The sequence below is a fragment of the Gadus morhua genome, chromosome 1, assembly GCF_902167405.1.
Source record: "Gadus morhua chromosome 1, gadMor3.0, whole genome shotgun sequence".
NCBI classification, from domain to species: Eukaryota; Metazoa; Chordata; class Actinopteri; order Gadiformes; family Gadidae; genus Gadus; species Gadus morhua.
Genome location: NC_044048.1, coordinates 20487073 through 20497072, shown reverse-complemented (window position 1 = coordinate 20497072; position 10000 = coordinate 20487073). Strand labels below are relative to the sequence as shown.

The window sequence follows — 10000 nt, the reverse complement described above, 5'->3', positions numbered from 1 at the left end:
ACAGAGACAGGTCATTAAGGAGCAGGTAGGGGTTAGACAGTAAAGAGACAGGTCATTAAGGAGCAGGTAGGGGTTAGACATTACAGAGACGGGTCATTAAGGACCAGGTAGGGGTTAGACAGTACAGAGACGGGTCACTAAGGAGCAGGGAGGGGTTAGACAGTACAGAGACAGGTCATTAAGGAGCAGGTAGGGGTTAGACAGTACAGAGACAGGTCATTAAGGAGCACGTAGGGGGTAGACAGTACAGCGAGTCACCCCTCCCTCCCCCTCCTCACCCTCTCCTCACCCTCCCTTCCTCTCCTCCCCCTCCCTCCCTCTCTTCCCCCTCTCATCCCTCTCCTCCCCTCCCTCCCTTCCTTCCCTCCCTCTCCTCCCTCTCCTCCCTCTCCTCCCCTCCCTCCCTCTCCTCCCTTCCCTCCCCTCCCTCCCTCTCCTCCCTCTCCTCCCTCCCTCCCTCTCCTCCCTCTCCTCCCTCTCCTCCCCTCCCTCCCTCTCCTCCCCCTCTCCTCTCTCCTCTCCTCCCCTCCCTTCCCTCCCCTCCCTCCCTCTCCTCCCTCTCCTCCCTTCCCTCCCTTCCTTCCCTCCCTCTCCTCCCTCTCCTCCCCTCCCTCCCTCCCTCCCCTCCCTCTCCTCCCCTCCCCCATGTTGCAGTCCAGTGTAGTCCCAGCAGAGGCAGAGTGTTGAGGACCTGCTGGGTGAACAGCAGCGGTTGAGTGGTGACACACTAAATGAGTTGTGGTGAAATGTGCTGTGAGTTTGGAAATGATGACAACTTTGGGATAAGTGCGAACAGATTGTCCTCAGAGGAGGCATTCCAGCCTCCAGTGAGGCAACGTTTCTCGAACGGAAAATTACCCTGCGCTAAGAAAAAAAATGTCACCAAAATTTCGAATTATGCGCAAGGGGTGAAAAGGGGAATGTTTGATAAAAGCAGAAGATGAGTACGGGCTGTGGCGGAGACTAAGGTGTTGAAAGCCACCTTTTCACATGTTTACACACGTCTTCACATGTTTCTCATGTTTTCATAAAATATCTTCATACTAACAGGCAGACGTGACCAGGTGTCCGTTTGTAAAGTTTAGGTTATCGTCAAAGTTGACCGTAGATGTCGTGCAACGGTGAAGACAAACCCCTTGAGAAACAGCCATTAAAACACATGTTTTCAGTTATTGCCGTACAGAATGACAGTCAGCCGTCATGCCCGTCAAGAAAATATCTGAGCTAAATTCAGATTGCGCTGATGTCAAATGTGGGCCTTTTTTTTTTCTTGAGCCGATTGTCTCATCTCTCTCTCTCTCCCTTCACCTCTCCCGCCATCCCTCTCTCCATCTCTCCCTCTCGCTCACTCTCCATCTCTCTTTCTCTCTCTCTCTCTCTCTCTCTCTCCCTCCCTCCATCTCTCTATCTCTCTCCCTCCCTCTCTCCATCTCTCCCTCTCGCTCACTCTCCATCTCTCTCTCTCTCTCTCTCTCTCTCTCTCTCTCTCTCCCTCCCTCCATCTCTCTATCTCTCTCCCTCCCTCTCTTCATCCCTCTCTCTCGCTCACTCTTTATCTTTCTCTTTCCCTCCCTCCCTCCCTCCATCCCTCTCTCTCTGTCTCCCCATATCTCCCTCTCTCTCTCTCCATCCCTCTCTCTCTCTCCATCCCTCCATCCCTCCCTCCCTCCCCCAGGCCTGTGCGGTGTGTGTGGGAACGGCAGCTGGTTTTAATTAAACTCTGTTGTTCTAGGAGTCTCCTAAGCCTCTGAGTCGCAGTGGGTTAGCGGACAAGGAGGAGGAGATCAGTCGAATTCCCTCCCCCACGCGACCTTGGTGCTTGTTGTTTTAATAAAATTACATGAAAAAAAATAAAACCTGCTCCATGTTCCACAATCCTGGAAGTGGGCAGCACGGCAACCGTCACGACATCTGTATTCTGATTGGTTGATTGGTTGTGTCGGGGCCACTAACACGTGTATTCTGATTGGTCGATTGGTTGAGACGTGCCACTAAGTTGTATTCTGATTGGTTGATTGGTTGAGACGTGCCACTAAGTTGTATTCTGATTGGTTGATTGGTTGAGTCGTGCCACTAAGGTATATTTTGATTGGTTGATTGGTTGAGTCGTGCCACTAAGGTGTATTTTGATTGGTTGATTTGGTTGAGTTGATGACATGTCATTAAGAAACCCAAGCCTCAAGTCATCGTCTGAAATGACCCCGCATATCCTGACCAGCAACGTACTCACACTCAGGAAAGTACTAAAAACAGTATTTAGTTTTCAAAATAATATCTCATCATCGAACATAATCTCTTTTGGGTAAAAAACGATGAGTAAGAGTCGCGACAGCGCTCAAGTTTGAGAGGGGATTCACGCCGAGAGATGAGAACGGATGGTTTCTGAAGAAGTCTTGTGCAACGCAGGATCTGTAAATATAGACCGAGTTACTAAGACAATCACATGCTGCACACACACGCAGACACACACACACACAGACACACACACACATACACAATGCACACACAGGGCTTTCTCTCCCTCTAAAACTCTCACACTCCAATCTTCTTTCAACATCTCTCTCTTTTTCTCTCTTAGCCATTACACTCCCTTCTTCTCTCCCTTTCTGCTCTCCTCTCTCCCTTCGTTATTCTCTGCACCTCTCTCTTCCTCTTCTAAATTTAAATTCTCTCTCTCTCTCTCTCTCTCTCTCTCTCTCTCTCTCTCTCTCTCTCTCTCTCTCTCTCTCTCTCTCTCTCTCTCTCTCTCTCTCTCTCTCTCTCTCTCTCTCTCTCTCTCTCTCTCTCTCTTTCTCTCTCTCTCTGTATCTATGGGTCTCTATGTCTCTCGGCCTGCCTCCTCTCTCTCTGAGGAATCCACAGCTGTCACTCCTATTCAAAGAACCTTCACTTCCGAAGCAGCTGGCCCCACAGTCCATGTGTGTGTGTGTGTGTGTGTGTGTGTGTGTGTGTGTGTGTGTGTGTGTGTGTGTGTGTGTGTGTGTGTGTGTGTGTGTGTGTGTGTGTTTAGAGTTGCTTGCATACTAGTGTCTGTGAAGTATTTATGATGTTGTCTGTTAGTGCATGCTTGAGAGTGTGTGTGGACGTTGTGTGTTTGCGCGTGTGTGTGTGTGTTTGTGTATAACTTGTCATCAGGGTTTAACTACCACTTATTTATGTGAGTGTGTGTCTCTGTTAGTGAGAGAGACAACATGTGACCGCGTGTGTGTGTGTTTTTGTGAGAGGGAGTGTGTGTGTGTGTGTGTGTGTGTGTGTGTGTGCATAGTTTCCAAACGAGCGGTTTCAGAGCAGATTTATGGAGCTGGTATGCAGAGCTGAGAGTGATTCTGGTTCCAGCAGGGGGTCTGAACCCACACTGCTCCCAGCCAGCGGACCAGGTGTTCCAGAGGTGTGTGTGTGTGTGTGTGTGCCTGTGCTTGTGCCTGTGCGCGAATAACTCAGGGAACTCTACCTGACAGACAACGTGCCAAAACAGAATAGTCGTCAACCTCTGTTCTTTCAGTGGCGATTGGAATGCGGCCCGTTTAGGCAGAATTACAACCGACTCCATGGAAGTCTGGAACCGGTACTAACCAGCCGTCCTTTAAGGCTGGTTATTTTTCTTTTGGTTCTAAATCCTAATGTTATGTAGTTGTGTTCCTACGGTACAAGATACTTGAAGGTTTAAATTTAGGTCGAATCGAATTTAGTTCCCGAGATGTCTAGCGAGCGTTCATTAAATCATGAAGCCCAGACTGTGAGACTTAGGCTAACCGTGTGATACAGGGCGACTCACTGTACGGCCATCTGTCATTCCTCCACTTCTGGGACCCGCTGGGGTGTCAACACAGGACCGGACTCGACCCCCCTCCCCCCTCGGGGAGATGTTCTGGCCCCCCCCGTCCCTTACGCTCTGAGAACCTGAGACAATCACCTCCATTTGGTTTGAATATCTAAAATGTTTATTTGATTTGTTGCAAGCTAACAACCGCTTTATGCCCACGAGATCGACTAGCTTGTGGCTAACATGTTCCACATGTTAGCATAATCGTTCAAAATGTGTTCCAGCAAATAAAGATAAGTGAATATTTGTTTATTTGAGCCGTTGAATCGAGCACAAGATGCAAGCACAAGACCTCGGCGAGACCTCGTCATTTTTATACGCACTAGAAATACATAAGCCCCGCCCACGTTTGTGTTCCTCTATTTTAATTGGCCACATAGTGATAATGACATTGATGAGAAAACAAATCAACGATTGTAAAAATAGTCCAAATATACCGCTCATTAAAACCCTGCGGTGTGCCGATGTGATGTGTTGACGTTTCTGTAGTTTCCCTTTTCCTCAACAATTGAGTGGATGCAGACACACAACCACACACACACAACCACACACAGAAATACATATGCACGCAAACACACACACAAGCTCACACTTCATACTTCAACCAACATCCAACACATTTTCCGTCTTTCAGCATTGTAGCAGACTTACGGAAACACTGAATGACAGACATGTTCACACACACACACACACACACACACACACACACACACACACACACACACACACACACACACACACACACACACACACACACACACACACACACACACACAGACACACACACGGAGTGCCCCTCTATCAACAAATTCCACAGCTTACACCTGCTTTGCTGCCCCTTGACGCAAAGCACACACCTACACACATTAACTCTTGGTTATAGTGTGCACGTGCGTGTGCATGTTATTTGGTGTGTGTGATTGTGCAGCCTTCATGTGTGCATTAACATGTTGTGCTATGAGTGTGCGGACTAGGATGAGTCTACTTCTATATATTTGTCATACGTTCGTCTCTCGGTCTGAGTAACCAGCGGTTTCCGACATGAACGCATGAAACGATCAAAAGAGGAAATCCTGCGGCGTGACTCAAGGGTGGGTCGACCCCGCCCACACAAGACACAGACCAGAGGAAAACACGACGAGAGTTTCACAAGCACAGGATCCAGCGGAGGTACAAACCAAGATGGCCTCCGCCTGCCGAATAAGCAGCACCTTAAAGTTTACAACACGCCTAGACAAAACCTTAAAGCTTACAACACACCTAGACAACACCTTAAAGTTTACAACATGCCTAGCCAGCACCTTAAGTTTACAACACGCCTAGACAAAACCCTAAAGTTTACAACACGCCTAGCAAACACCTGAAAGTTTACAACACGCCTAGCCAACACCTTAAAGTTTATAGCAACATGCCCAGCCAACACCTTAAAGTTTACGAAACGCCTAGCTAACACCTTAAAGTTTATAACAACATGGCCAGCCAACACCTTAAAGTTTACGAAACGCCTAGCTAACACCTTAAAGTTTATAACAACATGCCCAGCCAACACCTTAAAGTTTACAACACGCCTAGCCAACACCTTAAAGTTTAAAACATGTCTAGCCAACAGCTTAAAGTTTGCAACAAACCTAGCCGACAACTTAAAGTTTACAACACGGCTTACCAAAAGTTTTACAACAGTGTATTTGTGGTATGTTGCACATCCCATATATCACAAGGTCTCTCTCAGCAGCAGAGGTATACAGACACACACACACACGCGCACACACACACACACACACACACACACACACACACACACACACACACACACACACACACACACACACACACACACACACACACACACACATAAGCGCACCCATAATAGTGTAAACATTACATGTATTTCTATCAATGGAATCAGCCTAAAATTAGAAACGACCCTGCAGACAAAGAGAGAGAAATAGAGATAGAGAGAGACAGACAGAGAGAATGAGAGAGAGAGAGAGAGAGAGAGAGAGAGAGAGAGAGAGAGAGAGAGAGAGAGAGAGAGAGAGAGAGAGAGAGAGAGAGAGAGAGAAAGACAGAGAGAAAGACAGAGACACAGAGAGACCTGAGTAAATAGAGAGACAAATCGATCAAGATGACAACAGACAACAGGTGATCACATGACTAGCAGCAGGTGATCACCTGTAGAGCCCAGTCTGCCCAGCTTTCATACAGGTCGACACTCCAGTGCATAAAGGCTCTCCTTAATACACATGTGATAAGCCTTCATGGACGGGAGAGGGCCAAGACAAGGGAGCTGGGATGGATCAGTTTAAAGACACACACACACACACACACACACACAAACACACACACACACACACACACACACAGTCGCACATATCCATGCACACAAGTACACAGACGTGAACACTCGCAAAGACATACGCACAAACACACACACACAGCCACACACACACACACACACACACACACACACACACACACACACACACACACACACACACACACACACACACACACACACACACACACACACACACACAGACACAGACACGCACACACACACAGGTCAGGTTTCCCGTGTGCGTTGGTCTCGTATCACAAACCGGGCAGCAGGACAATCAGACTGTTTGTTTGTCCTGAGTCAGAAATAGAACTCTCCCTCACGGGCCTCTACTGTTACTGTAAGGCTTGTACTGTTCCTGTAAGGCTTCTACTGTTACTGTTATTCTGCTTATACTGTTGTACTGTAGCTGTTCTACTAACACTTCTTTTGTAACTGTATATAATATCTACTGTTACTCTTACTGTTCCACCGTCAATGTTATGGTTTGACTGTTGTTGTAACCCTTCTATGGTCACTAGATGGTTCTATTACCGTTTCTGCTGTCACTGTAAAAGAGTTTAGGTTTTATAAAGAAAAAGGAAAGCAAATCAAGTTAGGAGAGAGAGAGAGAGAGAGAGAGAGAGAGAGAGAGAGAGAGAGAGAGAGAGAGAGAGAGAGAGAGAGAGAGAGAGAGAGAGAGAGAGAGAGAGAGAGAGAGAGAGAGAGAGAGAGAGAGAGAGAGAGAGAGAGAGAGAGAGAGACGTCTCGGCCGGGCTTGGACCATGTGTAACTGGAACCCATCCACACAGGCATGCAGACTGAAAACACGCAAAAACATACACACAAAGAGGCACACTCACACACACACAAAGAGACACAAACACACAGACACACACACAAAGACGCACCCACCCACACAAAGACACACACACAAAAACACACACTGGCCACACAGCAGGTCCTGTAACTAGAGCCTGGCACGGAGAGTATAGTCACGCACGCACGCACGCACGCACACACGCACACACACACACACACAGACACACACACACACACACACACACACACACACACACACACACACACACACACACACACACACACACACAGCGACCTTATCACCAGCCTTTCCTCATCCGACCACCCCTCCAGGATCTCCTAACCTAAAGGCTGTATGTCCGCTCAATCAGAACGCCGTTCACTATCACCAGTGATCTGTTGGACTGGGGTAGACCCCCTCCACACCGCCTCCCCAACGCCTGCACACACAGTCCGCAGGCCGGAGCCACCGTCCTGTCCTCCGACCAGATGAGGGTGTACAGTGGCGTGGACGTAGCGGTGCGTTTTCTTGCTCACAGAGGACTCAGTCGGGCTATTCTGGTCCCGGAAACGCTGTAGCGTTATTCTGCGTCCTTCCCGGCTCGGTCTGGTACTCTGTGCTCTCTACAGAGGGTCACTCAGGCGTTCCTCCCCCCCACTCCCCCCCCCACCCCCCCCGGAGACATCCAGGTACGGATATGAGACACGATCAACACCACTACACCAACCCCCCTGGGGCGACGCACGCACACGCACAACCCAAACAACAGCAGTGACAGTTGGGAGGGAGGCGTCCACACACTCCGGAGCAGGTACGCAATAAGGAAGTGAACGGCCTGAAAATACAGCTGGGCTGCACCTCTTGTGTTCACTCCTGGGAGAGTGTGTGACTGTGTGTGCCTGTGTGCGTGCGTGTGTGTGAGAGTGTGTGTGTGTGTGTGTGTGTGTGTGTGTGTGTGTGTGTGTGTGTAAGTGTGTGTGAGTGTTTGTGCGTCCTTGTGTGTGTGTGTTTGCGTACTTGTGTGTGCTTCCTTGTGTGTGTGCGTTTGTGTGCGTTCTTGTGCGTGTGCTTGTGTGTATGTGTGTGTGTGTGTGCGTGTGTGTGTGTGTTGAGTATGTGTGTTTGTGTATGAGCATGAGTTTGTGTGCGTGAGTGTGTGTGTGTGTGTCGCCTGAGGCTTGTTTACTTTTTCCCAGAATAGCTCTGTGCAGTCGGACTGTTGAAACAACGGCTATATGTCTTTACGGGAGGTTGGATAAGAGTTTTGTGCGTACTATAGCTGAATTATGTGTGTACTATATCTGTACATGTATTATATGAACATGCACCTGTGATATACATGAGGTTATATGTATGTGTACCATGTGTGTCGTCTACTATATGTGTACTTTGTGTGTACTAGATGTGAACTAGTCTACTATGTGTGTACTATGTGTTTACGATGTGTGTACTACTCTACTGTATGTGGCCTTTGTATGTACTAGATGTGTACTAATCTACTATGTGTGTACTATGTGTGTACTACGTGTTTACTAGTCTACTATGTGTGTACTATGTGTTTACGATGTGTGTACTATGTGTGTACTAGTCTACTGAAGCGGGTGCTACGTGTGTACTATGTGTGTGCTACGTGTGTACTATGTGTGTACTACGTGTGCACTTGTGTGTATGATATTTGTACACGTACCTGCCAGTCTGGGCAGTAAGCGATCCTGTCTGCCTGTTTTTATGACTGCTGCTGTGGACAGGATTCCATCTGCAGAGAGAGAGGAGTCAGTCAGACAGACAGACAAACAGACAGACAGACAGTCAGACAGAAAGCCAGACAGACAGACAGACAGACAGACAGACGGCACTAACTGCAGAGACAATTGTTTACGGAAGACAAAGGGCAGATGATTCCTGCTCGATTGTTTCTGGGACAACTCTGCTCCAAACCCGGCGGACTATCAGACTTGTTCGGCCATTGGGAACCATTTACTCAAATCTCACTGGAATTCATGCAGAACGTAAGCAATTTAGAGCCACGTGATTTTCCAAGAAAAGGAGACGGCGTGTTTGTGGAAATTTGGGGAATTAGCTTATTTAGGCTGGGTCATCTAAACGAGGTTAAACTAACGGATTTGTAGCTGCTGCCGCAAACTTTCCCCCACTTCACTTAGTCTCTCTCTCTCTCTCTCTCTCTCTCTCTCTCTCTCTCTCTCTCTCTCTCTCTCTCTCTCTCTCTCTCTCTCTCTCTCTCTCTCACACAGGGTCAGTCGATATCGCTACAGACTGTTAATGACTCTTCGTGTGTGTGTGTGTGTGTGTGTGTGTGTGTGTGTGTGTGTGTGTGTGTGTGTGTGTGTGTGTGTGTGTGTGTGTGTGTGTGTGTGTGTGTGTGTGTGTGTGCATGCGTGCGCGTGCGCGTGTTTTTAGCTGGTGAACATCTGTTGAGCGCAGGGTTTCATAGAAACGAGCGGAGAGTCCGTTAATACGTCATCCTTTACCGGACTCAACACCCGCATAAGAACCAGAAATCTCCCCGTCTCCGATTCGAGCGGAGTCACCGTCAGGACAGACAAACACACAACAAACTGAAAACGGACCAGACTCTCCCAAAAGAGCAAAAAAACGCAGATAAAGTATTCCCTGCTAAATCGGCATTAGCAGCGAATACTTTTTGTGTTCCTCGTGTCGGCGACGGCGACATACCTTATGTGGAACAATCCGACAACATTACAATCGCTTATCGGCGTCGTTTAAATCCAAAGGAAACAAGCGTAAAGTTGTGTTGTAGTTTCCCTGTAGTCTTCACGGAGCTCCATCAGAGACGGGAGGGGTCAGGCTCTGCAGCGGGAGAGGACTGCGACCGGACGGCTCAGAGGCACCAGTCAGACTCCCCCCTCCTCCCCAGACTCCCCCCTCCTCCCTCCTCCTCCGTGGACAGAAATAGAGAGCGAGGCGGGTACCACCAAAAATAGCCTCGACTCGCTTCCACACTGTAGACTCGCAAGGTCGCAGGATCTGAACGCTCAGTGCGCGGGACCGCTCGCCA

General features: G+C 48.5%; 1 protein-coding gene across 3 annotated transcripts in view; it reads right to left on the bottom strand.

Moving 5' to 3' along the window:
- Nucleotides 1-9869, bottom strand: part of hdac7a (histone deacetylase 7a) — a 42892-nt gene extending 33023 nt beyond the window's left edge. For 2 of the 3 annotated variants that reach the window (XM_030366059.1, XM_030366067.1), the window contains exons 1-2: nt 9658-9869; nt 8651-8719 (exon numbers count right to left, since the gene is read on the bottom strand). The gene's annotated coding sequence lies outside the window, so the exon portion shown is untranslated. The remainder of the gene's footprint in view (nt 1-8650; nt 8720-9657) is intronic. The other variant, XM_030366075.1, reaches the window with a different exon arrangement.
- Between the last annotated feature and the right edge of the window lie 131 nt (nt 9870-10000).